Source organism: Melospiza melodia, chromosome 24 (assembly GCF_035770615.1).
Source record: "Melospiza melodia melodia isolate bMelMel2 chromosome 24, bMelMel2.pri, whole genome shotgun sequence".
Classification (NCBI taxonomy): Eukaryota; Metazoa; Chordata; class Aves; order Passeriformes; family Passerellidae; genus Melospiza; species Melospiza melodia.
In genome coordinates this window covers 4,930,419-4,957,751 of record NC_086217.1, presented here as the reverse complement: position 1 = coordinate 4,957,751, position 27,333 = coordinate 4,930,419, and the positions used below count along the sequence as shown (strand labels likewise).

The window sequence follows — 27,333 nt, the reverse complement described above, 5'->3', positions numbered from 1 at the left end:
TAATAATTATTGTATTGATTATTGATTATTAATAATAATTAATAGTAGTTATTATGTTATATAGCTATTTCATTCTTTTATTGTTCAAATGTCATTTTGTAATGAAATTTTATAATGTGACTCGCTAAAGTGAGTCTCCAAGTCTCTTTGATTGGTCTCAAAGTAAAAACCTCTGACACTATTGGTGAGCGATGATTAGCACACTCTGGAGAACCATATCTATAAACAAGGGTTACAGAAAGAGAGATAATAATTGTTTTAATGCTTTTATAGTGTTATTCTATTTTTTTATTGTTGTAATATTGTTTTATGATGAAATTGTATAATGAGACGCACTAAGGTGAGATTTGATTGGTCTCAAAGTGAAAATCTCTGACACTGTTGGTGAGCTATGACTAGCACACTTTGGAAAGCCATATCTATAAACAAGGGTTACAGAAAGAGAGATAATAATTGTTTTAATGCTTTTCTCTAAGTTTCCCACAGTTTCTCACAGCTTCCCAGGAAAATCCTGGGAGGACTGTGTTGTGGCATTCACATTCCCTGAACATGATTCCTTCAACCAGGGTTTTTCTCCTGGGAAGCTGAAAGGCAGCAAGAGACCTCAGAGCAAAGGAAAACAATTCTTATCTCATTTGCTTCTCCTGTGTTGTGCTCATGTGGAATGTGTTTGGAGATTGTTTACCCCAGGTGTGAGTTGTTTTCACTCTTTGGCCAATCAGGGCCAAGCTGTGTCGGGGCTCTGGAAAGAGTCACAAGTTTTTATTATTATCTTTTTAACATTTAGTAAGTATCCTTTCTGTGTTCTTTATTACAGTATAGTATTCTTTAATATAATAATATAGTATAATATTATATAAATATGTAATGTATTATACTTTATTATGCTATATAATTATTATAATATAGTATAATAAAGTAATAAATTAGCCCTCTGATAAGATGGAGGCAGATGCACCATTCTCTCCCCTCGTGGTTGACCCTGCATTTACAATACCCTGTCTCTGTTCAGAGGATGTGTCATTACCCTGTACAGCCCTGGCTGGGGTGGTGGCTGTCCCAGGTGTCACACAGGAGGTGGCAGGAGCTGTGTGCTGCTCTTTCAGCTCCTGTGGTGCCACCTCTCAAGGCTGCTCAGGGATCTGTGCTCAGATGTGTCCGCAGGCAGAGGTGTTCCCCTTGGGTTCATCCTGCCTGAAAGAGCTGTCAAGTTCAATAAGAAATTCTAGAAGGAAAGAGAAAAGGAAGTGGCAGTGCTGGCAGAGCAGGTCTGAGCAGTGCTGTGGTGCCAGTGTGGTTCATCCCTGTGAGGAGAGGAATAGGGAATCACTGTGGGGCTTCATCCAGAGACACCCACCTGCCCTGTGCCGTGGAGACATCTCCTGGGATCCTCAGCTGGATGAGGGGCAGGCAAATCCTCAGGAATCCACATCAAATGTGCCATGGGTGATCCTAGCACATCCTCCTGCCACATCCTCCTTTGCACTGTGCCTCCCTGGGTGCTGGCAATGCCAGCCCTGCCAGCTCAGGCTCTGTGTGCAGCCCCACAGGGCTCTGGAGAGGCTCTGAGGTGTGGGAGAGCTGCTGGCTCTGGAAGTGGTGCTGGGATATCATTGTTTGGTGCTGTTGTTTGTGGCTGTGGGCAGGAACTGCCTCTTCATTAGCAGAAGTCAGGGTTTTTGACCTTGGAGACAAAGTCTAATAACATCATGGACCAGAGCCACTATGAAACTGGAGACCTGGCTTATATTAGCTCTATCTTGTTTTCAATTAATTCCATGTTAAAGCCAGCTCCCCTCCCTTCCCAGCTGTCATTTATTCCCCAGAATGTTTTGGAGATTTTCCTTTCAGACCTGTTAATGACTTTTCCATTCTCCCTTGCCCATGAGAGGGGTCCTGTGGTCAGGGGGAGGGCACCCCCTCCCTCCCCACCCTGGGGCTGTGGGATGGGCTGGGGTAGCTGAGCCAGGGCCTGGGAGGTCCTGAGCTGGACCAGGGGTCCCATCCCCTCTCCTGTGGTCACAGTGATGTGCAGAGATCAGGCTGTGGTGTGTGCTGGTGTAAAACCAAGCCCGGAGTCAGCAGGGAGCTGATGTGGAACCTGCATCACTCAAGTGGGTTTTTCTTACTCTGTGTGTGATGTAGGCATGGTTTTTCTGAGCTGGTTTTTTCACAGGTTGGGCCATCTCCAGCTGGGCACAGCTGAGCTCTGAGCCCCTGCCCAAGATGGGGATTTTGTGAGCCCCCCTCTGTCCCCAGCTGCAGTGTGTGGTGTCCATCCTGCCCCATGGGAGGGTGCTCAGCCTCACCCTGCTGGGTCTGGGCTGCTGAGTGCCCCAGCCCTGAGCCCCATGGGTGGCTGGTGCTTTAAATCAGAATTCAGCTGAGCTGCTGAGTGCTCCAGCTGCCCAGGGCAGGGACAGAGGGGGGACAGCTGCTGGGACAGTGTCACCCCTGGGCCCAGCTGTCTGCAGTCTGCCTGGCAGCACAACCCTGGCTCTGGGACAAAAAGGGCTTTCAGTCCAAATGTCTCCAAGGATCAGCACAGAATGGTTTGCCTTGGAAGGTGTCGGGACCCAGGACATTGCTCTGGCTGCCCTGGAGGACTCCAGACCCTGGCAGGGGGCTCAGAGACCCTGGCACAGAGTCAAAAACACCCGAGCCTTTGATTTTAACCCATGGAAGCAATTACCAACTTTGTGTGAAGAGCTAAGACTTACAAGAGTGAAAAGAACTAAAAAGAAGCTAATGAAGAGCTCTCTCTAAGGCTGGTACTAAAGAGACTGAGAGAAAAGAAGAATTAAAAAAAAAGATAAAGAACTTTACAACTAGGTGAAATATTTTTAGAAAGTTAGCCGAAGTTACTGTGACTTTTCACTAATAGTGTTATTGAAACTAATAGAGTAAAAAAAAATAAACAATTAGAAAGTATATAAAATTCAACCATTTTCCATCATAGAGTGACCATCTGAGACTCCTTGCAGTCTCTGCTTTGTGTTGTGACCACCTCAGCAATGACCCTGCCCCTCTGATGTCTGCAGCAGGGACAACGTGTGGCAGCTTCTGCTCCAGGGTTTGGGTCACCAGGAGGTGCTCCTGGGGCTCTGGGCAGCTCTGGGCAGCCCTGGACCCCGTGGCTGGTCCCCTCTCAAACAGCTGAGAGGGGATGCAGCTGCCTCCAGCTGCCCTCACTGGGTGGGGGTGACTCCCCCAAATGCAAACCCTGCCCTGCAGAAGAGACCAATAGTGAGCTTGTCAGTGAAAAGAGTGAGAAGAAGTTGAGAAGTAAGAAGAGGCTAATGAAGAGCTCTCTCTAAGGCTGGTACTAAAGAGACTGAGAGGAAAGAAGAATTAAAAAAAGATAAAGAACTTTACAACTAGGTGAAATATTTTTAAAGTGAGCTGAAGTTAGTTACTTTTCACAAATAGTGTTATGCTAATTTATGGTAACCAATAGTTAGAATAAAAAAAATAAACAATTAGAAAGTATATAAAAACTCAGCCATTTTCCATCATAAAGAGTTACCATCTGAGACTGCTTGCAGTCTCTGCTTTGTGTTGTGACCATCTCAGCAATGACCCTGCCCCTCTGATGTCTGCAGCAGGGACAACGTGTGGCAGCTTCTGCTCCAGGTTTGGGTCACCGGGAGGTGCTCCAGGGTTTGGGTCACCGGGAGGTGCTCCTGGGGCTCTGGGCACCCTTGGAACCTGTGGTGCCCAGCCAAAACAGCCCAAACAGCTGCGAGGGGATGCAGCTGCCTCCAGCTGCCCTCGCTGGGTGGGGGTGACCTCTCCTGTTCTGGAGCTGCCTTCCCCAGCTGTCAGGCTCAGCTGCCTGCCCTGCTGCTGAAGGTATGCAGGAGAGCGTGCTGTGCAGGAAGAGGCCAGTCAGAGGAGAAAAACAGTCCCAGGGAGTTTGGCAGATCACAGCAAACCACAGAGGAAAGGAGCAATTTCAGTGCCGAGCCTCATTAGGGCAGCAGGGCTGGTGGTGAGGGCTGAGCCTGCTCCAGGTGGGAGAAAAGCAGGAGGTGTTTATGGGGCAAGAAATGTTCCTTCCCATCCGTGCTCTCCCTCCTGAGTCTTTGTGCTCTCCTGCACTCCCTGGGGAGCTTTGTTTGTGCTGGTATAACATTGAATTGGGCCATGAGTGACAGGGAGATGGGACAGAAGCACCCATCCCTTTGGGGTGTGTCACTCAAAGGTGGGCTTTGTGTCCCCAAAATCTCCAGTGGAGGTGTCAATGGAGGTTTTGTGTGGCTGGGCTCCCCAGCTGGGACAAGGAGATGGGATGGGATGGGATGGGATGGGATGGGATGGGATGGGATGGGATGGGATGGGATGGGATGGGATGGGATGGGATGGGATGAGCAGGTGATATGGATTGCTGTAGTTGGAATCTGCCAGAGCAATGTGAGCTGGGCTGTGCAGTGGGGGCAGGCAAGGGGAGGACATGCAGAGGGCAGAAAGAGGCACAAACAATTAAAAATAGCCATGAAAACAGGGTGAGGGGAAGGGCTGTTCCTGAATCCACAGCCTTGGGCACTGTGGGAAGCTGTCCTTGCTGTGAATACCCAAATCTGAGCTCCCGTGGGTGGGGGTGACCTCTCCCAGGCCCCTGCTGTGGGCAGCAGCTCCCTCCCAGTCCCAGGGCACTGGGCTGGGGCTGGCACAGGAGGATGTTGCTGCCCTGTGCTGGCAGAGCAGGTCTGGGCAGTGCTGTGGTGCCAGTGTGGCAGGAGCTGCTGGTTCATCCCTGTGAGGAGATGAGCAGGGAATCACTGTGGGAGCAGCAGGGCTGCATCCAGAGACATCCACCTGGTTTTGGGCTGTGTGTGTTTTTGGTTGTGTTTTTGGTTGGTTTTGGGCTGTGTTTTTGAGCTTTGTTTGTTTTTGGCTGTGTTTTTGGTTGTGCCTTGGGTGTGTTTTGGGCTGTGTGTGTTTTTGGGCTGTGTTTTTGGTTGTGGTTTTGGTTGTGTCTTGGACTGTTTTGGGCTGTGTTTTTGGTTGTGTCTTGGCTGTGTTTTTGGGCTGTGTTGTGGGCTATGCTTTTGGGCTGTATTTTTTGGGCTGTGTTTGTTTTTGTGCAATGGAGACATCTCCTGGGATCCTCAGCTGGTTGAGGGGCAGGTGAATCCTCAGGAAAAGCCACATCAAATCTGCCATGGGTGATCTGCCACAGCATCCCCTTGCACTGTGCCTCCCATCTCTGCCATTGTGCTTGTGTGGTTGAACATCTTGGCCTTCTCTTGTTCCTTATAACTTGTGGTGGTCAGGCTTGGAGAGTGGGAAAGGCCATTTTGCTGGCCTTTACCTTTACCTTTACCTTTACTTTACCTTTACACTGGCCCCAGTGTAGGGCTGTTTGTGTTGGTGGCTCAGCTCTGGGATCTCGGGGTGGATTGGAAGCACTCCCACATGAGAGGTGAAGCTGGTTTGATGTGATGCTCCTGTCTGTCCCCTCACAAGCTGCTCTGCACCCTGGGACAGCACTCAGCCATCAAGGCAGGCTCTGTCCCACCCCTGCTCCTGCTCCTGCCCCTTGGGCCTTCATGGCAAGGATGCTCTGGAGCTTGTGTAGATAAATCAAGGGAATTAAAAACACCTAAAACAGGGATGTGACCTTCCTCTGTAACCCAACATGAGTCAATGCAAAACAGTCTGAACCATCTCTTTGCTTTTGGCTTTGTTGGAGTCTTTGGGACAGCCACACAGGGTGGTGCCTCTTGGTCCCCCCATTTATTTTGCTGCACAACAAGCAGGGCAACATCAGGAGAGTGAAGCAACTCAACCGTTTTTACTCTTTTTTTCCCAGCTAGAACCTTTATGGAAAGACTTTTCACTATGGAAAGACTTCGGAACTCCCATAGAGTTAGGTTAAAATGTAAACAATTAAAAAATACTTAAAAAGAGAAAGAAGCAAACTTTGACTTCTACTGAAATCCTTGTGGAAACCAAGCACCTGTTGCTGTGCGCTGGGAGCTGCACTTTCAAGCCCCCATCCTGCCATGGACACCCAGGGATGGAGAAGTGAAGTCACACAGGCCTTGGGGTGACTTTTCTTCTGTCCTGTGCTGCTGGGGTGACACCAAGTGTGGGGCTGCAGGGGTTTTAGGGATTTGGACAGGCTCCCTGGGATAGAGAGCCCAGGGCTGAGTGGACATGCAGTGAGTCACCATTTCCAGCTCTTTTAACTGTACAAAGAGATTAAAGCTGTATGGAAATGTTTCCTCTTAAACCAGCTGACAGATTCAGGCTAGGTTATGAGGGTTATGAGCAGTCTTTTGATTGTTATTATTTTTATTTTTAATGGGAAAATTCCTCCAGCCCAGGATTCCAAATGGAGGGGCTGAGTGGGAAACGCTGAGTCTCGGTTTGTGAGCTCAGGTGCCAAAAATGAGATCATCTGGAAAAATCTGAACCTGCAGGCCCAGTGACATGGAAAGAGTGGGAGCGTGTGTGGGAGAGAGAAATGTGTCCTATCATGGAGACACTGCCTGATCCAGGACACCATGTGCATGGGAGGGCACTGCCTGCCTCCCCTCCCTGTGTGTGCCCTGACCCTGGCTGTGGTTTTGGGCTGTGTCTTAGGCTGTGTTTTGGCTGTGGTTTTGAGCTGTGCTTGTTTTTGGCTGTGTTTTTGGGCTGTGTATGTTTTTTGTTGCGTTTTGGCTGTGTGCATTTTTGGGCTGTGTTTTGGGCTGTGTTTGTTTTTGGCTGGTTTTGGGCTGTGTTTTGGGCTGTGTTTGGGCTGTGCTTTGGGCAGGGTTTGTTTTTAGCTATTTTGGGCTGTGTTTTTGGGCTGTGTTTTGGGGCTGAGTTCATTTTGGGCCGTCTTTGGTTTTGGGCTGTGTTTTTGGTTGGTTTTGGGCTGTGTTTTGGTCTGTGTGTGTTTTTGGGCTGTCTTTTGGGCTGTGTTTGGTTTTGGCTCTGTTTTGGGCTGTGTTTTTGGTTGTGTTTTAGGCTGTGTTTTGGGATGTGTTTTTGAGCTGTGCTTGTTTTTTGCTGTGTTTGTTTTGGGCTGTGTTTTTGGGCTGTGTTTGGTTTTGGGCTGTGTTTTTGGGCTGTGTTTTTGGCTGTGTTTGGGCTATGTTTTTAGGCTGTGTGTGGTTTTGGGCTGCATTTGTTTTTGGACTGTGTTTTGGGCTGTGTTTTTGAGCTGTGTTTGTTTTTTGGCTGTGCTTGTTTTTGGGCTATGTTTTGGGCTGTGTTTTTGGGTGGTGTTTTGGGCTGTATCGGGTCTGGGTTGGACTTGATGGTCTTGAAGGTCTCGTCCAACCCTGTCATTCTGTGAATTCTGTGAATTCTTGGAGGTTTCTTCCAACCCAGTGATTCTGTGAATTCTGTGAATTCTGTGACTCCCCTCTGTGATGAAAACTGGGGCAGCCCCAGGACAGAGATGCCTGTGCTGGCTGAGAAAGGGGTGAGTGCTCCTGCCTGCTGTGGGATCTGTGTTCATCCAAGTGGTGCTGAAAGGCAAAAGGAGACACAGCCCTGCCTGAGGAACCAGAGTTTCTCTGTAGGAACCAGGAGTTTCTCTGTTGATCCTGTGGTATTTGCATGTCTGGAGCCCATGGCAGTGGTGTGCTCCCCACCCATCAGCTCCTTTGGATCCTCCAGCTTTCTCACATTTAGGTTAATCATCCTGCAGGCTGATAAGGCAAATAAAATCCGTTATCTTGGCCAAGATAAAACAAAGAGTTTGCTTTGATCTCCTGCAGTAAGGCCTGGCCCCTGGTTTTGTGACTTCTCTGCTGTCTGCTGGGGGAGGGAAACGATGGCAGTGGTGATGAACCTTCTGTAATTAAGAAATCTTTCTCTTTTAACCCATTTCTAAACTGCTGTCCCTGCCTGAGATGTTTCTGTTGGCCAGTGTTTGAAGGGACACCATAGGCTGGGTGCAGTGCCAGCTCCATAAACTCTGTCAGAGGACTCAATTGAGATTATAGGGAGATAACTTTGTTTTGAGAAGATCAAACGATCTGTTGAGAGCAGGAAAAGATAAGATGACAGCAAACCATTTGTGTTCTTTACACTCCTCCAGCAAACAAGCAGACACAGAGACCCTTCTACATTGTCCAAAATGCTTGGTGGAGCTGAAGTGAATGTGGCTATAAATGGAAAAAGCAGCTGGTCTTGGACTGCAGCCTGTGCTCAGACTTCTTTGAGCCCAGTTTTTCCTACATCTGTTAGAGGTTTTAAAGGAGGGATGTGGGGAGAGAGCTGCTTTGCTTTGTGTTGGTTAAATTTGGGTCACTCATCTCATTGATCTTCTGAACTGGTCTCTGCATAGAAGTTCCCAGGGTTTCTGTAGGGTCACATGCGTGAGTGCTTCACCCTCTTGAATCATTTTGGTTTATCCAGGCATGCTGGGAGACAAAGCTGGACCCAAGGCTCTGGTCCAAAATATTTTGCAAACAACAAAACTTTGCAGATGTTCATGCATTTATGAAAAGCAAATCATTTTAACAAACCAGCTCAGGTTGCTGTGCCAGCCCAGGAGTGACAGGGTGGGCATTTGGGGTTGCTGGGCTTGTACCAATTGCAGTTTGTTCTGTGGACTTGTACCAATTGCAATTTGATTTGCAGTTTGGAAGCTGTAGATTGGTTCTTGCATGGCAAAGGCCATTTGTCCAACAGGAATTTAGGATTGCTGAAATGAAGCATTTTTCAGCACCTTGAAATCCAGAGGTTGATGATGCTCTGGCAGATATGAACATTACCTTGGATTTCTGTTTATCTTTTCAAGCCTTGAGAAGATGCCCAGGGTTTGTCTGAGTCAGGTGGCCTTACCAGGTGTTCTCCTGTGTTATTCCTAGAGGAATGGAGTGAAAAGGGATTTGCAGCAGCACAGAACTGGGTAGGGCATTAACCCCTTGTTATTATGGGTGCCTGACAGCCCCCCAGCCAACCTTGGCTCAGATTGTTCTGTTGCTGAAATGTGTGTGTCAAGTTTTCTTTGATGCTTATCCATAAAACTTGAACTTTTAATGGTGGCTCTGCCTTCCCCCCTTTCCTCCTCTCCTGCTGCCCATGGAGTGGGACAGACATTGGTTCCCCCTTTCAAAGCAAAGCTCAGCAAATCCCAGAATAAGATTAGATGGGAATCCAAAAGGATGTGGTGCCTAGGAGGGGAGGGCAGTGATAAAAGTTAATGATGTGTCAGCTCCTGTATAGGAAATCAGGTGACCTCTGTGGCAGGGAGAAATGATGAGGACTCCATGGATATCAAAAGGCTAATTAATTACTTTATTATACTATATTATTCTATAGAATATTACATTACATCTAAACTGAAACTGCACAAACACTCAACTCAGCTGCCCAGAATCTCGTGACTGTCAGCCAAGCCTTGACACACACACATGGATCCAATTGGTCAGGGAATCAAAACACTCACACCAGAATCCAATAACTAATTTCCTTCAGGTAAACAATTTTCCACAATGTATTCTACTTGTGAATACATTCTACTTCTACAGTAAATGAAATAAAAATTGTTTTTTTCTTTCTCTGAGGTTCAGAGAATGTAAATCCCAGAAAATCCTTGGGAAGTTGTGCTTTGCTTTTCTCTGTGGAGAGAAATGCAGCCACATTCCTGAAAGGAGCTTTCTCAGCCCCAGCTGTGTGTGGTAACTCACAAGTCTTGAATTGTAGGGCCCTGCTTTCAACTCCAGCTCAAATGCACCTGGGTGTGTCTCACGTGGGCTGGGCACATCTGGAGGGACATCACAGGAGCTGCCCTGCCCAGCTGGGGCTGCCTGTGTTTGCTTCCCCTGTGTGTTATGGCTCTGGATGGGGAATTCTGCTCACTCTGCTGGGCATTTGCTCTGGTCTGGGAGCTTGTGCTGTTCTCTGCTGATGCCCTGAGGAGTTGGTGTGCTCTGGACCCTCGTCTGAAGCTCTGGCACGTGGAGGCACAGGATGAGTCCCTGGTTTCAGCCTCTGAAGCTACAAATGTGCAGGCTCATGCTCTTATCTCATGTGAGATGCACTCAGGGCACTCCCCACGTCTGTAGTGGAAATCAGTTCATGGACCAAGAGCCAGAAAAACACTGAGGAGATGGCAAAAGTTTGTATAGGGGGAGAGCCTTGTCAGACCCTGCCTTTGCTGTCCAATCCTTCATTGCCTTGGAGGAATCCCTCTTCCAACTTCTCCTTTTGTACCAGGGAGCTGGTGAACGTGGCAAGATGCCTGAGTTTCAGTCCTTGCATTGGGCTCTTTCTTCTTCTGATGCCTTGAGAAGGGTTACCCAGAGCAGAGGCTGGACAGAGTTACAGAATAAAGCAGGGATTTATGAAAAGGATCTCCTCCATGGATCCACCTTGGGCAGCACAAGAGCCCAGCCAGGGCTGCACCCAAGATGAACCAAAATGGTCCCAAAAAGCACGAGTGGGCACGGGGTCTGTCACTGTGATCAGTTCTGCTCCATTTGCATCTTGCAGTTCATTGTCCCATTCCAGCTTTACCCCATGCAGTCCCATCCTTGTTTTTCTCTCTCCAGCCCACGGTGTTTGTGCTCCTGGGCTGAGATTTGGATCATTTGTCCTTGGTGCCCAGCTGGAGCAGGAATTGTTTTGTCTCCCTGCTCTGTGCACAGAGCTCACCATCCCCTCATGTGAACCCAGACCCACACACTGAAGCAGCACAGAATCTGAAAAATTTAAAAGCCAAAACCTGAGGCATCACTTCCAGGTTCAGCTGGTGATTAGGAATTAGCTGGTCCTGCTTCCAGAGGTGCTGTGGGATTGTGCAGGGTGGGAGCAGCCCCTGCCCAGGTCACTGGGGTGGCCCTACTAAGGGGGGTCCTGAGCTGTCCAGGAGGAAAGGGATGCATCAGGTGTTTTCTGTATCAGCTGTTTTCTCTATCACAACCCTGCCAGTCTACCTTGCTCACTCCTAAATTTCAGAAACCCATAGTTTGAAGAGGAAATAAGGATTTGGAAGGCAGCCTTTGGAGTGTGGGGAGCAGATGTGGCATGGTTTGTGCCTCTGGTTGATGGGTGTTGGAGGCTGCTGGCACTGAGGGAGGAGCAGGGGGGTTTGGATGCTCCTTGCCTCATGTCCTCTTCCCCTGCTTCCATCTGCTGCAGGCTGCATGGAGAATGGAGAGTACCTTGGAATTGTCCAGATATATCCTGGGAAAGAGGAGTAGATCTGAGCAGCTTTTCTGATAAAACACAATTGTTTAGACAAACTCTGGCTGAACTTGCTTCCTCCTGCATCCCAGCATGCAGATAAATGGGGTGGAAGTGGGAGGCCAAGTTCACAGCCTGCTGGGGCCCTCCCTGGGGTCACTGTGGCCTCGAGACCCCCTGTCCAGCCCTTTTGGTGGCCTTGCAGAAGATGAGAGGATGCAGTTGAGTGCTGAGGATGATGCCCTGGCTTTGGGCAGTTCAGTGCTCTGAGATGTGATGGGAACCTTGATAAGACAGCACATAAGGGGTGTGGGTGGTCCTGGGGGCAGCAGTGAATCCATCATGGTCAGAGGCTGCAGTGAATCCATCATGGTCCAGCTGCAGGGGCTGGGCCTCGCCTCTGTGCTGCTCTGTGGGATGCAGGAGGTGAATTTGCTCCAGCCCCGTTCTCTCCAAGCCTGGCAGTGCTGGGTGCAGGGTGGCTGGGCAGATCTGTGCCCTGAGAGGTCCCTGTTTGAGCTGGCAGGGTCAGGATTTGTAGGGCAGTCAGGATCTGGGGGGATGTGGCCACTGCAGAGGTGTTGTGGCTCCTGCTGAGGTCTCCAGGAACTGCTTTGTGAAATCTGAGATCCTGCCATAACACTGATGTTCCTCCCACCATTCCTCAGGGAAACAATCCTCTTTACCCTACTTTGTGTAGTAAATAAAAGTTTATTTACAGCCCAGGAGTGCACGCCCTGAGGTTGGGAGGTGAAGGGTTCCTGCAGGGCCCTGGAGGAGCTCTGGGGTTTCCTTTCTGCTTCGTGCCTTCAGTTCCTGGACAGAAAAGTCTTGGGAAGGAGCAGCCCTGGGAGTGGGAGCTCAGGGGAGCAGAGCCCTTGGGGCATGGCTTTGTTTGCTGGCCCTGTGTCCCTGAGTGTCACCTGGAGAGGAGCTGAGAGGACATAACAGAGCTCACAGGTGAGCTGGAGCACAGGGACGGCAGCAGGAGGTGAGCTGCCACCCTTCTGTCCCCATCTTTGCCTTGGGGTGCTGTGGGGACAGGGCTGAGGGGGCCCTTTGTGTCACCTGGAGAGGAGCTGAGAGCAGATAGCAGGGCTGAGAGGACCCTGTGTCCCTGAGTGTCACCTGGAGAGGAGCTGAGAGCAGATAGCAGGGCTGAGGGGGCCCTGTGTCCCTGAGTGTCACCTGGAGAGGAGCTGAGAGCAGATAGCAGGGCTGAGGGGTTCCTGTGTCCCTGAGTGTCACCTGGAGAAGAACTGAGAGCAGATAGCAGGGCTGAGGGGTTCCTGTGTCCCTGAGTGTCACCTGGAGAAGAACTGAGAGCAGATAGCAGGGCTGAGGGGTTCCTGTGTCCCTGAGTGTCACCTGGAGAGGAGCTGAGAGCAGATAGCAGGGCTGAGGGGGCCCTGTGTCCCTGAGTGTCACCTGGAGAGGAGCTGAGAGCAGATGACAGGGCTGAGGGGGACGTGGGGCTGAGCTCTGCTGCCCTGTGGGCTCTGGGGGGTTTCCAGCTCTGCCCTGGCACTGCCCAAAATTCTTCTGCAGCCCTTCAGGGAATGAACATTTATTCTCCTCCTCCACTTGGAGGAGTGGGAAGGGTCTCTTTGGGGCTATTTCAGCCCATGTGTGGGACAGATTATTTATGGGGCAAGCAAACCAAAGCCATGATTTGGGCTGCACTGAAAGAGCAAAGCTGGGAAAGCTTCAAATCGTGGCTGCAGGGACAGGGGGGGATGTGGCTGTGGCTTTCTGCTGGGGACCAGTGTTGTGTCCCTTGGGAGAGGCACAGAGAACATTGTTTGGAGTTTCTGCTTTTCCTTCTCATTTTTCAGACATGCAAGATGAATTGCTCTCTTTTATTGTCCACAGCAATATTTATTTTGCTGCTCTGCAGCAGCAGGGACTGGATAGGTTTCACAAACTGAATTTTCCCTGGACAAGCCCCTCCTCTGGTTTCACACTCCCAGCTGCCAGGCTCAGTTTTAAAACAGTTTGCACCGAGGCTGGAAATATTTGAAGGGGCAGAGCAATGCCTTGCAGGAAATGGCTTAAGCTTCCTGCTCCCAAGATGGTGTGAGTGTTAAAACAGAACTGGAGAAATATTAGACATCCTACATCCGGCCTGGCTGGGGAGGGTGACCCTGGGGTGAGGGATGGAAAGCCTGGCCACCCCCTCCCCCTGCTGCTTCCTGCAGGACCAGGGGCCCCAAAGGTCCCCCTGACCCCCATCCCCCTGAATTTATGGGGGAAAAACCGGGAAATTGCTTCCTGCTCCTCGGGGCTCTGCTGTGTTTGGGTTTTGTGGGGTGAAATGTCTTCAGAGTGAGTTTGCAGCAGAGGATGGGAGTTGGAGAAGCAGTGGTTCTGCTGAAATGTTTGTAGCAGTCGATCCACCATCTCCAAGGCTGAAATTGATATAAAATTTCGATAACTAAACTGAATTTCATTTTTATATTTTATTTTATTTTAAAGCAAGCAAGCAGTGCTGGCTGGCCGGGGAGTCACTGCTCCACTCATGGCACACAAGTTCAACAAAATATATATATACTGTTCTTAAGCTTACAAAGCATTTTTTAAAGGGCTTGGTTAGTTTGAATCAGCAAAAATAAGCTGGGATCAGCAATTTCATCATCTTTCTAGGTGGTCGTTGGCTTCCTGTCCTTGTCTGAAGGGAGGTTTTACACTGGTGTCTGCTACATGATTTTGTCATTAAGCTTTTTATTATACTTAAACACTTAGGTGCTTTGTTGGAATATCTCTTAGCTTTACCAAAACATCTTCTATTTTATTCTAAGCATCAGTCATCTTGCTACCTCATCTCTTTTACTTTACTACACTTCTTTTTATTTTGATGCTTTATTTGGTTATTCAGTCAGAAATTGTTCTTTATGTCTATTTTCGCCATAGCAGATACAAGAATTTGCTGATTCCATTGCCAATTGACACCAATCACAAAAACGTTGTACTTCTTTTATTTTGATGCTTTATTTGGTTATTCACTCAGAAATTGTTCTTTATGTCTATTTTCAACATAGCAGATTTGCTGATTCCATTGACACCAATCACAAACACATTTTTCACAGAGTGAAAGGTGAAGATCTGAGAGAGCTGGGTCTGAGCTGGTCCCGTTTGTTGGGGACCTTCCTCAGTGAAAATCACTGAATTACCGACTCTAGAGCATGGGAGCCCTTCCAGCACGGAGGAATTCGCGCTTGGTGCCGGCTGAGCTCCATCTACCTGGCCAGGCAGGGAATAGCAGCTGCTGTGTGTCCTCCAGGACAGATGGACAGGGGATGTGTCAGTCTGGTGGCTGTCACCTCTTCATCTCCCTGAGAAATCACTGCCCTGCTGTGGAAAGTTTCTCCAAACTCTGCTTTGCTGCATGTGGAGGTTTGGGAGATTATTTTTATACCCAACCTACAACATTCTGAATAAACTTCCCTAAATCTCCACTCTCCAGCCTTTGGAGTTTACCTAGCCAAAGCAAAAGTACACATAAAAGACACTAAATAAAAGCAAATAGGGCTGGTATTAACTGGGTGCTTCTAAACTAGGAGTGTTCAGTTTGACTAATTAAGAAATTAATTGCATTTGGTAAAGTGATGTTATAAATCCAGTCTTTTCCCTGTTGCTTTTCATCTAGAAAATAAGTTTCCACCACAGCTTTTGCTTGAATGGTCCCAAACTCTGGATGTGGGGTCCTAAAGCCCTCAACGCTTTCTCTTCAGGTTCAAAAATGTCACTGATGGTTGAGAGATTCCCAAGGTTCTCGTGGGGTGTGGGGGGACCGGGGCCCCCAAGAACAGGCTGTAGTCAGCAGCACTCTCTGCTCTCAGCTTCAGGAGGGTGTCAGACATGAGAGCTGAATCCTGCAGAGCTGAAAACCTCAAACCTCTTTGGGGCCTGTGACCTTTGAGCTGCAGTGAGTGTCACAGAGCAGAGCCTCTGCCTTTATCTCAGATCCTTGGGCTGGGGAGGAGGCTCTGAGCAGAGCTGGGGGGCAGTGGGGCTGTCCAGGTTCCTCTGGGATGTGTTTGGGGGGCAGTGGGGCTGTCCTGGTTCCTTTGGGATGTGTTTGGGGGGCAGTGGGGCTGTCCTGGTTCCTCTGGGATGTGTTTGGGAGGCAGTGGGGCTGTCCTGGTTCCTCTGGGATGTGTCTGGGAGGCAGATTTCCTGGAGGTGGCTGCCCCAGCAACTCCTGTGATGGTTCCTGATATTCCTTTGAGAGCTGCTGCAGCAGCTTCTAATTCAGGTCTCTCCACTTCCCCAGCAAATGCTTCTATCATGTGTGTGTGGACACTGCCCTTGGTCTGAGTGCTGGTCCCAGTCCCTGTAATGCCCTGCAGGGTGGATGGTGCTGGAGACCTGGGTGCTGAGTGCTTCCTTCCCCACTTGGTGTGATTGTGGTGCAGGTCTGCCCCAAAACATCTCTCAAATATTGGTTCTTAGATCGATCTATCTATCTATCTATCTATCTATCTATCTATCTATCTATCTATCTATCTATCTATCTATCTGTCTATCTATCTCAATCCAATCCATCTAATCTATCTTTCCATGCATCCATCCATCCATCCATCCATCCATCCATCCATCCATCCATCCATCCATCCATCCATCCATCCATCCTTCTATCTATCAATCATCTATCTATCTATCTATCTATCTATCTATCTATCTATCTATCTATCTATCTATCTTCTGCAATCTTCTAAGGAGTATTTCCTATTGCTCTCTCCAACAATTAGGCAGCTTGAATCCATCCAGGCCCTCATTTAAACAACTCCTTGAGCTACAGGATGTCCTGTGAGATTACTGAGTTATCTATCTATCTATCTATCTATCTATCTATCTATCTATCTATCTATCTATCTATCTGTCTATCTATATCTATAAATCCAATCCATCTAATCTATCTTTCCATCCATCCATCCATCCATCCATCCATCCATCCATCCATCCATCCATCCATCCATCCATCCATCCATCCATCCATCCATCCATCCTTCTGTCTATCTATCAATCATATCTATCTATCTATCTATCTATCTATCTATCTATCTATCTATCTATCTATCTATCTCTATATCTATCAATTCAATCCATCTGATCTATCTATCCATCCATCCTTCTATCTATCTATCTATCTATCTATCTATCTATCTATCTATCTATCTATCTATCTATCTATCTATCTGTCTATCTATCTGTCTATCAATCATATCTATCTATCTATCTATCTATCTATCTATCTATCTATCTATCTATCTATCTATCTATCTATCTATCTATCTATCTATCTATCTATCTATTTTCTGCAATCTTCTAAGGAGTATTTCCTATTGCTCTCTCCAACAATTAGGCAGCTTGAATCCATCCAGGCCCTCATTTAAACAACTCCTTGAGCTACAGGATGTCCTGTGAGATTGCTGAGTGCTTGAATGAGGGGCTTTCTTAGCTTGGCAGAGGCTGAGCAGACCCCAGAGAGCTCCCGTGCTGGGGGAAGAGGCTGTTGCCAAGTCGTAGGAGGAATTCCCACGTTCCTGTTCCTTCCTGCTGCCTGCCAAACGCTCGTCCTGTCCACAAAAGCTGATGTATTTGGTAGGATTTAACCTTTGCTCACAGAAGTGAATAATGGAGATCTTTTACTTTTGGTTTCTGCGTGTAAATTCACAGCTCAGGGCTGGTTTTGCATGCACAGCACGGGCCCGTGGTGGGAAAAAACGGAGGAGGAACAGAGAGATGCTTCACTTGGTGAAACCCTCTGTAGCCATAGCTGGGAGCCTGCAGAGACTTGTCCCTCCCTCCTGCCCTGCTGAACCCCCAAACCAGGCTTTAGGTGCCAAGCAGACCTCACCATTTCAGCAGAAGCACAAAGGCTGCCCTGTGGAAAGCAGAATCTGGGATTTCTCACGCCCAGGTCCTGCCAGGACAGACAGACAGACAGGCTCCCACATTTTCCCTGCTGGCAGCAAGCAGGTCCATGGAGTTTCAGGGAGTAGAAATGCTCTGGTTTGTTGCTTCTTTTCAGAAGACACAGCCAAACTAGTGCTGTTTTCTCTGCCCTGGACCCTCTCTTTGTTCTCGGGTTTGTGTCCCGTGGGACAGCCCTGGTGACACTGGTGCTGCCATGTCATCAGCAGCACCCAGAGCTACTGAAATGGGGTGTGGAGCACAGCTGGGCACCTCTGGGTGGGGCTGACCTGGTCTGGGGGAGGTGAGAATGACCCAAAGCTCAGCTCCCAAACCTGGGCAAAGAGGAAAAGTGAAAACCAGCAGGTCCAGGCACGGCCTGAACTCATTTTTGGAGCTCACCATGGGTGGGATCAGCAGGAGGGAGCCCTGCCCAGAGAAGAGAGGTTTCTGAAGTTCCATGATGAGGGTTTGGGGCATCACACAGTTCTGACATGCTGAAGGTATTCCAGCAGATCCCCTCCTTACTTGGAGGGGTCAGCAAATCATGTTTGCTGGTTGGGTCCCTCAGTGGAGCTCCTGAGGGATTTTGCTGCTCTGTGGCTGCTTGGCACAGCCAGGGGCTCCCCATCCTGGAGAAGTGTTGGGTTGTGTCACACTGGACAGGGACAGGCCATGGGGCAGAGCCCCACACCACCCTGCCCCCAGCCCTGCTCCAGGTCAGCTTCCATCAGGGCAGTGTGTGGCCTCCACAAAGCTGGAATGAATCTCCAGTGCTGCTCCAGGATTTGGTTCTAATTAAAGGGACACCCATGTAGGTGACCCCAGGGCACTCCTCCCCATCGGGGTGGGGAGAAGCTGCTGATGGATTTGCTTAGGAGTGGGTTTGCAGTGGGAAGCAGCATGGAGAGGTCCAACCTTATCAGTGTTTGCTGCTCCTGAACCAGCAATTCCTTCCTGGAGCTAAAGTTCCATGAGATCAGCAGAAGCAGGGGTAAAACTGAAGTGGTTTTTGCTGTGAGCATGTGGAAATCAGACCCACAGATGGATGGGGATTGGAGTAATTGCCCCCAAATGACAAGGTGCTGATCATAAGCACAGCCCATGGCATTGTAGCTGGCCCAGGGGTTATGACCAGTGCCATAACCCCACAGAATTCTCTTTACTTGCCTATCTGTGTAAATCTCTGCTCTCCCATCAGTGCCTGCCCTCAGCACTCCCTGAAAATTGCCCAAAAATTCCATCTTGGTGCAATTTAGGATACGCTGCAGCCTGCCCCAAGCACATCTGGTATCTGTGTGTTGGGTGATATTAATCACAGCATGAACACAGCCAAGTGTTAAACAGCAGAGCCCTCCCACCTCCCCCCTGCAAACCAGGCTTGTTTCCATGCTCCAGCAATAAAATGAACCCAGCATTCCCGGGCAGGCAGTGATCTGGCAGGAGCAACTGCTGTGTGGGATGGAGGGATGAGGAACTCTCTGAAACAGGCCAAGAAACCATGTGCTCCTAGGAGTTTTTGAAATCCCAGTGGTGTTTGAAGCTATTTTCTAAGTCCTCCTCTTTTTTTGGAATCTGTGTCTGTTCCTGCTGCATCTGCAACTGCTCCCTCTGCCCTGGAATTTTGTTGGTTTGGGTGTAAAAGCTGCTCCCTGTTTCCAGGGAGGTAAACACCCCTGCCTTGCCCTGCTTTGCTGTGCAGATATCAAAGTGCTTCACCAAGCAGGGTGAAGATGTAGATACCCATCTACCAAGGTTGTTTCAGTTTTGCAGAGCGGGGACAGGAGCTGCAGAGGCTGCTGAGAAATCCATGGGAATCTGCTCACTTGGAGGGTGTTTGTGGTTTTGCTTCAGGATACTTCCTTTAGTGTTGGGCAATGAGCAGGCAGGGCTGGCACAAGGGATATTTTTGCTCCCCTTTTTCTGGAGTGACCACACAGCAGACAGTGGGTAAAACCCCACCAGACCACGCTGGCTGTGTTGCCCCCAAAGGAGAGCTTGGCCCAGATTTGCCCCCAAGTTCTCCAGTTTGTGGCTGACTTAAAAAATGAAAAAAAAAAAAAAAAAAAAAAAAAAAAAAGACAGAAAGAAAAAAAAAAAAAAACCTCAGAAAAAAAAAATCAAAACTGTGTTTTCAGCACAGTTGGTGCCTCAACCACTGAGGTTGCTGTGCTTTCAAGGGAGGCAGCCCCAGCACTGGTGCCTGGGAGGAATGGGGGGGAGACAACTCTTGTGTGGTGCCTTTGATGTTGGAGGCTTTTACCCGGGGAGAAACTCGAGTGCTTTTCATGTCTGCTGGGGAGGGAGGCAGAGAGCCAGGAGGGATCTGCTTTGTGAGACCTTTTCCAAGGGAATTGAGAAGGGAATTTCAGAAGCTGGGGGGAGGCTCTGTGGGGCAGCAGCTGAAATAGGTGCTGAAGCATCCTTGGCTCTCGTGGGCGCTGGGCAGTGTGCATCATCCTCCTCATCATCATCCTTGGCTGAGTAAGTCTCTGCTTGAGTCCTGCCCAGCCTCAGGCAGTAAAAATCAGTGGCAAGAGCTGTGCTGGGGTCTCCACAGCTGTGCCAGTGGGGATCTGTGGGGTGGGGAAGCTGAATGGGGCTGTGCAATGGCTGTGTGGGGGTTTGAAGGGTAAGCAGGGGAAGAACAGAGCAGTGGTTTAGCAGGGGGGAAATCCCAGGGATGTGATGCAGGCGTTGTCACAGGGGAATGATTTGTCATGGCCTGTGCTGAGGGAGGTGGCTCTGCCACTGCTCAGGCTCCCTGTGGGATGGGATGTGCTGGGCTGAGCCTCTGCACCACCTGAACAGGCAGAGAGTGGGACAGGGGGGTGGCATCAGGTCCTGGGGGTGACACGGGGTGGCACCAGAGGTGGGGGTTCCCTGGGGCAGCAGAATGGGCCCCTGATGCAGATGGGCCATGCTCAGCCAGCTGCTGCAGCCCTGAGGTGAGAAGCAGCCCTGGGAAGGGGAGGGTGCTGCCTGTGCTGGGGTCCCTGCTGAGTTTGGGGGCCCTGCCCCAGCTGGAGGGGTCAGGTGTGGTTTGCATCTGTGCAGGTAATAGAAAATAAGTTTCTAGAAAATAAGTTTCCACCACAGCTTTTGCTCGAATGGTCCCAAACTCTGCATCTGGAGTCCTAAAGCCCTCAACGCTTTCTCTTCAGGTTCAAAAATGTCACTGATGGTTGAGAGATTCCCAAGGTTCTCGTGGGGTGTGGGGGGACCTGGGCCCCCAAGAACAGGCTGTAGTCAGCAGCACTCTCTGCTCTCAGCTTCAGGAGGGTGTCAGACATGAGAGCTGCATCCTGCAGAGCTGAAAACCTCAAACCCCTTTGGGCCTGTGACCTTTGAGCTGCAGTGAGTGTCACAGAGCAGAGCCTCTGCCTTTAGCAGGTGGGAAGGGCTGCTCAGCCTCCCCAGGCTGGCACATGTGGGGCTGCTGCAGCTGCTCTCAGGTTGCTTTTGGCAAATGCATTCCTGTGACATCTGGTGATGGAAGGGAGGCCTGGCAGCCCAGGGCAGCCTCACTCCTTGGTTTCTGCTCTGGAAATTGGCTGTGAACTGATGTGTAAAAGGAACTTCCTGGTATTTGATGGTCCTGATGAACACCCAGCTCCTGAGCATCCCTGTGTGCCCTGGTGGGTGCAGGGCTCCTGTGCCTGCCCTTTTCTGTGCCTCTCAGTGCCTGTGTGGGAAACGCTCCCCAAAAACAGCTCCTGCTCCCCCCTTCTCTTGCCCATCCTGCCCCAGCCCGAACAGTGGAGTTTGGGGAATGGGGCTGGGGGTCCCCAGTGGGGTTTGGGGAACGGGGCTGGGGGTCCCCGCAGTGGGGTTTGGGGAACGGGGCTGGGGGTCCCCACAATGGGGTTCAGGGAATGGGGCTGGGGGTCCCCAGTGGGGTTCAGGGAATGGGGCTGGGGGTCCCCAGTGGGGTTCAGGGAACGGGGCTGGGGGTCCCCAGTGGGGTTTGGGGAATGGGGCTGGGGGTCCCCAGTGGGGTTCAGGGAATGGGGCTGGGGGTCCCCAGTGGGGTTTGGGGAACGGAGCTGGGGGTCCCCAGTGTTCAGGGAATGGGGCTGGGGGTCCCCTGCAGTGGGGTTCAGGGAATGGGGCTGGGGGTCCCCAGTGGGGTTTGGGGAATGGGGCTGGGGGTCCCCAATGTTCAGGGAATGGGGCTGGGGGTCCCCACAGTGGGGTTGAGAAAACAGAGATGGGGGTCCCCAGTGGGGTTCAGGGAATGGGGCTGGGAGTCCCCAGTGAGGTTTGGGGAATGGGGCTGGGGGTCCACAGTGGAGTTTGGAGAATCAGGCTGGAGGTCCCCAGTGGGGTTCAGGGAATAGAGCTGGGGGTCCCTGCAGTGGGGTTTGGGACAGGGGGGACACAGAGGCTCGGTGCTCCCTGGGGCCTGGGGGTGGCAGCCGGGTCACGCCATGCTCCAGTGCCACTGTGTCCCCACAGTTTTTCTGTGCTGTGTCACAGTCCTGGAGCTCTGCAAACCAGCCTAGCTCCAAGCCTCACTTTTTGTTTTCCTTTTTCTTTATTTTTTTTTTAATAATTTGAATGGCCCTTCTGCAGCCTTGAATGTCTTCTGCAGCCTGACTGTTTGCCCAGTGGCTGTGACATGGATATTTAGATGATGCAGTGGGATCACCTGGACTTGCCAAGCACAGAGTTTTTCCCTCTTGCCTTAGTCTGGCAGAGGATGGGGGTGCTGGGCATGGCAGCCAGGGCTGTGTCAGTGTGAACCCCCAGGAACTGCTCTTTCCCTCTGTATCCCAATTTCTCCCCTCTGTATCCCAATATCTCCCTGTCAAACAGCCCTTGGAAGCAGCCAGGGCTGCAGGAAAGGCTTTATGCCAGAGGATTTCAGGCAAGGCTTTTTATATCCATCCCAGTGTGACCACACTTCATTTAGGGAAGGAGCATCCGGGATGGATCTGGGCTGACGTATTCAGGGCTGAGACGATCTCAGCTCTGCCAGAGCAGATCTGGGCCAGGGCAGCAGCTGGGCTCCAATGGGGCTGGTGCTGCTGCCCTGTGCTGTGACTCCCAGCTCACACTGAGCTGTTTATCTTGGATTTCTTGGTGATTTCATGGGTGTTGTGTCCACCCTTCTGTAAATAGCAGGTCATTCCATCTCTCCCCCAAACCCTGCTTTGGAGCCACGGCTATCCAGCCATCCACGAGCTGAGCAGCTTTGTGCTCTGCACAGCACCCTGGGCTTGCTGCTGCTGCTTCCCAGGGTCAGCTCACAGCAACACACGGAGCAGAGGAGTGCAGGAGCAGCCTCCCATAGCACCAGGCAAGTTTTGGGTTAAAGTTGCTGAATTTTGTTGAATCCCTGCTGCTGTGGATGGTGGGTGCGGCGGAGGGAGCAGACTGGTGCTGCAGCTCTGGGGTGGGAGGGGATTTTGTGCTGCTCTTGGACATGTGCTGGCTGAGAGTTTCCTGGTGCTGATTAATGACTCTTGGTTGGTGGACTAAATTTCCCTGGGAGATAGGTGAGCCAGGCAGTGGGGCATTTGTGTGTGCATGCAACACTGAGCTTTGGTTTTGAGACAAGGTAGAAATGGAAAAAAAAAGCAAGAATTGTGATTATGTGTGAACCCCTAAGCTCTGCTGCCTTGTCCAGGTGTGATTCCAGACTGCAGGATACAGCATCCAGGAGGAGCACAGCTGTCCAGGCTGTGTGCCCTGCTGTAAGGGCATCCTGAGTGCAGATCAGGACCTGTCACAACAGATAAATAAAAGAAGTTTGGAGTACACGGAGGGCTGTGCTATCCCTAGGAGCTCTGACCTCTCCCATGCTGTTGCCATCCATGACTTCCCATGTTGAGATCAAAATGCCTGTGGGGCTCATGGGTGGCTCTGTGGTGGGGTTTGAATGTGTTTGACCCCAGAGCCCCTCAGCACATCCCCTCTGGCCACAGCCTGAGGTATGCACATGTGGCAGGCTCTGATGGCCTGGTGGCCAATGACCCGGCAGCAGCGGTTCCTGGACGCCTCTCCATGGGGAATCCAGACTTCCCTTCTCTGAGCACGGTGGAATTTTTATAGCCTGTGGTTTTAAATGCTGTGATTTCCTTATGGCCCTGTCAGAGCTGCTGCTCCTTGGGTAACGTGTCTGAGCTTTGCTCCAGCACAGGGGAAAGGGAAGGCTGGATCTCCTGGGTTTGAGCCTGCTGGGTGCTGTGATCTCATGGCTGAATTCAACTGGACTTTATTTCGTTTATCCTCCAAATTTGTCAGGCTTTGGGGAGTAGGGTACAGTAAAGCGAACTTGTTTGTTAAGAATTGATCACCAAAATGGGAATGAACGAGTTAATCTTGCAAGTACAGCTCAATGGCATCCTAGAAGTGTCTGTCCAAAAATCGGGAGGGGAGTGGGCATGTAGCATTCCAAGGTAACAGGGTAGAGGGGCCAGGCTGGCAAACCCCACTTGGCACAGGGACTCAGCTGTGACTGGGGCAGGGACGTGGCACTGTGGGATGTGTGCCCAGGCAAAGGCAGAGAGAGTTTGTGCACATCTAGAGGGTGTGAGCGCTGTCTGCCTCCCAGCTTTGTTCTCTGAGGTCCCTGTCCTCATGGGGACAAGGCAGAGTTCTGAAAAAATGCTCTGAAAAATCTCTGCTGGCTCATCCTTATCATCCCCAAAATGCCAGGCAGTGCTGGGGTGCTCACAGGTTCCTCACTGTGATCTCTAGCAGCTGGTGGGAAATCAGCAGTGTTGCTTTCTCCAGGCCCTGATGAATGCCCTGAAACCACTGTCCAGGTCTGGCTGTCCTGGGGTTGCTTTGGGGCCATCAGATTTTCCAGGCTGACACATCCATGTCCCCGTGGTCCTGCTGCAGGGACGCTGCCTGGCTCCAGCCGCCTCCACCCAGCTCTCCCTTCTCACAAACTTGTGGAAAAGTGATTTCCTTTCCTATTTTCTGGCCCCTTCTCAAGCTCAGACTGGGTTAACTCTTGCTGTAGATGCAGAACTTGCTGGAGGGCCCTGCTCAGGCGGGGCTGTAAAAGCCACATTTTCTTTGGGAATCGGATTAAGGCCCCTTTTTCTCCCTGCAGTGTGGGTGACATGAAGTCTCTCTTTGTCCTGGATGGTATTTCTGGCCCAGCTGCAGTGGGTTAACCCTTTGTCATCCCACCCAGTCTTGGTGATGAATGGCCCTTTGCTAAGCAACAGGGACCTTTTCCTGGGGTGGAAGCACTGTGGGGGCCCTGTGGGCTGTGTCCTTCCCCTGCCCAGCTGGGGATGGAGTGCAAAGCCTTGGTGCCGGGCTAGGGGACGTGTCTGTGGGACAGGGACCTTCCCAAATGCTGTTTCCCACTGCCTTTCTTTGCCATTTTTAGTCTCTCTTTACTCACCAAGATAAATGGATGGGACTTTGCACCCCAGTCCTGCACTGGCACCAGAGGTGCAGTGGCACCCAGGCTGCCTGGATGGCACAGAGGGACATGGGTGACAGAAGGAGGGGGCCAAAGTGACAGTGAGAGCAGAGGCCAGGCCAGCTGGCAGAGCACAGAGCTGCCTGTGTGCTCCTTGGAGGGCACAGACCATATCAGGGCTGCTCCCTGGGCACCAGTGCCCAGCTTAGTGTGGCACTGGGCTGGGGCAGGAGCAGCACTGTTCCAGGAGAGCTGGAAGGCTGGATAACCAGGCAGAGAGCATCCATAGGTATCCCAGGAGTCCCTGGCTGTGGTGCCCACGATCCGAGGAGGTGCCTTGGTTTGGTACTCAGTGCTGGGTTCTGTGGCCAAGCAGAAATGAAGGTGGTTTCAGTCTGGTGCCTGTGGGCATCTCACACACCAAACCTGGGTCTATTTTACTTTTTTCCTCACTGTGTCACAGACATCTTTTCATGAAAATCCTTTTGTTAGGATTTTTCCTGCTGAAGCTGAGAAGTTTCAGCAAAAAAGTGTAAACAATGGTTATCTGCTGCTGTGGAATGCAACAGGTGAATCTGTGATTGGTCTCCTGTGGATGTTTGGATTTACTGACCACTCACGGCAGAGCTGTTCTCGCTCTCTGCTGAGACAGACCTTTGTTATTCATTCTTTTCTATTCTTAGCTTAGCTAGCTTCTGAGAACTTTCCTTCTATTTCTTTTAGTATAGTCATAATGTAATATATATATATATCAAAAACTAATAAATCAAGCCTTCTGAACATGAGGTCAACATTCTCGCCTCTCTCTTCATCCTGCAACCCTTGTGACCACTGTCACGCTCACTGTGCTGCATTGTTGCATCACCTTGGATCCATCCACTGCTGCTGTGAGCCTGGCTTGGTTTGTTTGTTTATTCAAAAGCCAAATGGTAGCAGGAAATGTCCCTTTCTGGTGGCCTGGAAACGCTGCCAGGGGGACACAGTGCTGGCTCCCTGCAGCCTGATCTGTGCTGTTATCAGGGAGCCTCCTGATAAGAGCAGAGCAGGGATTTCCCCAGAGGGGGTCCTGGACTGTGTCAAAGTGGCACCAGGAGCTGCCCAGGCCTCCCAGCAGTGGGGGGAGTGCAGCCCACAGAATTCTCCCTGTGTTCCCCCTGTCCCTGCTGAGTTTTAGGACATGATCACCCCCAGGTGATGGAGGGGTGCCACCCCCTCCCAGAGCTGAGCCAGCAGCAGATGGGCACCGAGCAGGGCTCTCTCCCAGCGTTGGGAACTGCAAGGAGGCAACACATTTCCCTCCCAGCCCTGCTCCTCCTCCCCCCCATCCTCCTGACCTTTTCCCATCAAAACACAAAGCACTATTCTTCCAGGCAAGGCACCTCCATGCGAGGAGACAGCTGGCGCTGCAGCAGCTTGCTGGGGATGGGTTGTTATTAATTAAGCTGCAGGAGACAGCCAGGCAGCTTGAATGGAGTTTTCCTTCTTTTCAGGCTTAGGATGCCCTAAATTCTTTTTTCTTTACCTCTGAACGTTTATAGGTTTCTAAAGGGGCAGCAGACAAAGGATGGAGAAGGGCCCATTATGTGCAGCTTGCAGGGACGTGTATCCCTGCACATGGGCTGCAGGGACTGTTAGGGCACCCCAGCAGCTTCTTTGCAGCTTGGTTTGTGCCAGGGGGTTGCTGTGACCCCCAAGGATGTCACTGCCTGGGCATGTCCCCATCTAGAGAGGAGATGCCACTTTGGGGTGAAACGATTTAAACTACTTGAACAAGTTTGGGGTGACTCAGGCAGTCAATTTTTTCACTCTCTGCTGTTTTCCTTTGCAAAGGTGATTTATTTTCACCAAACTCATCCTTTGCCCCTGCTGCTGGGTCTGCTTTGCCCATGCTGCTGGTGGTGAGAGGAGCAGAAGTGGTGGTGGGGCTGTCTGAGGGGCTCCTTGGTGTGTGAGCTCTGTGTAGGCTCCATCTGCTCCCCTCTCTCCACAGGGCAGGATACAGGGCTTTGGTGGAGTGAGGTGCAGAGTTTGCTTTACCCCTTTTGGGGATCATTTGTCCTTTGTGATAATCTGTGGGGGTGTCTGGGGGAACAGATCATGCACTTGATGAGGAGGAGGAGGGGTGAGGATTGCTCCTAAGCAGCCAAGTGTGTTTCCTTGGGCATGGTTGGGCTGTGCCATCTGCAGAGCTGGCCCAGGGATTTGAGCAGCAGCGTTTTGGTGCCAAGGCAGACTTGACCCTGCTGAGCAAAACCTGTGCTCAGAGCTGAGGCCGTGGCAGAGATGCTGAATGTGCTCTGGGTCTGTCCAAACCAGCAGGGCAGTGCTCCAACCAGTGCTCCCTGTGAGGGAAAAGGAATCTGGGAGGAATGGGGTTCTTTCTTGGGGTTCTTTCCTTCCTGGGGCTCTTTCTTTTTCCAATGTTTGTGACTGTGGAGTGCCTTCCTAGCAGAGCCTGCTCCCTTTTGGAAAATGCTGGATTGCTGAAGCACAGTGAGGATCTCCTGCCTGCAGATCCTCTGCAGGAGGAATGTGCCAGAGGGAGGGAGGCTGCTGCAGGGACACTGCTGGGATGTGACACCAGGAACCGAGGCACAGCCTCTCCCCAGGGACAGGGTGACTCACACCAAGGACAGTGCCAGCTGCATGTGATGGCTGGTGACAGCGTGTGAAACAATTCCTTCCTTCCTTCCTGGACAGTGGGACAGGCCTGGAGATGTCCAGATGGAGCAGACTCTGGGTTTTGGTGTGGTGGAAGCTGGGGCACTCCTGGGTTCAGCAGAACAGCCATGGGGCAGTGATGGGGCCAGGCATGGAGGGGTGGCTGCTCCCTGTGCTGCCTCAGGATTCCCTGAGCTCTGGAGGGCTCTGGGTGCTCCTGGCAGTGC

At 50.8% G+C, this 27,333-nt stretch overlaps 1 protein-coding gene across 4 annotated transcripts in view; it reads left to right on the top strand.

Annotated features, from left to right (window-relative positions):
* Positions 1–27,333, top strand: part of SEPTIN9 (septin 9) — a 160,773-nt gene that overhangs the window by 101,599 nt on the left and 31,841 nt on the right. The gene's annotated exons all lie outside the window — the stretch shown is intronic.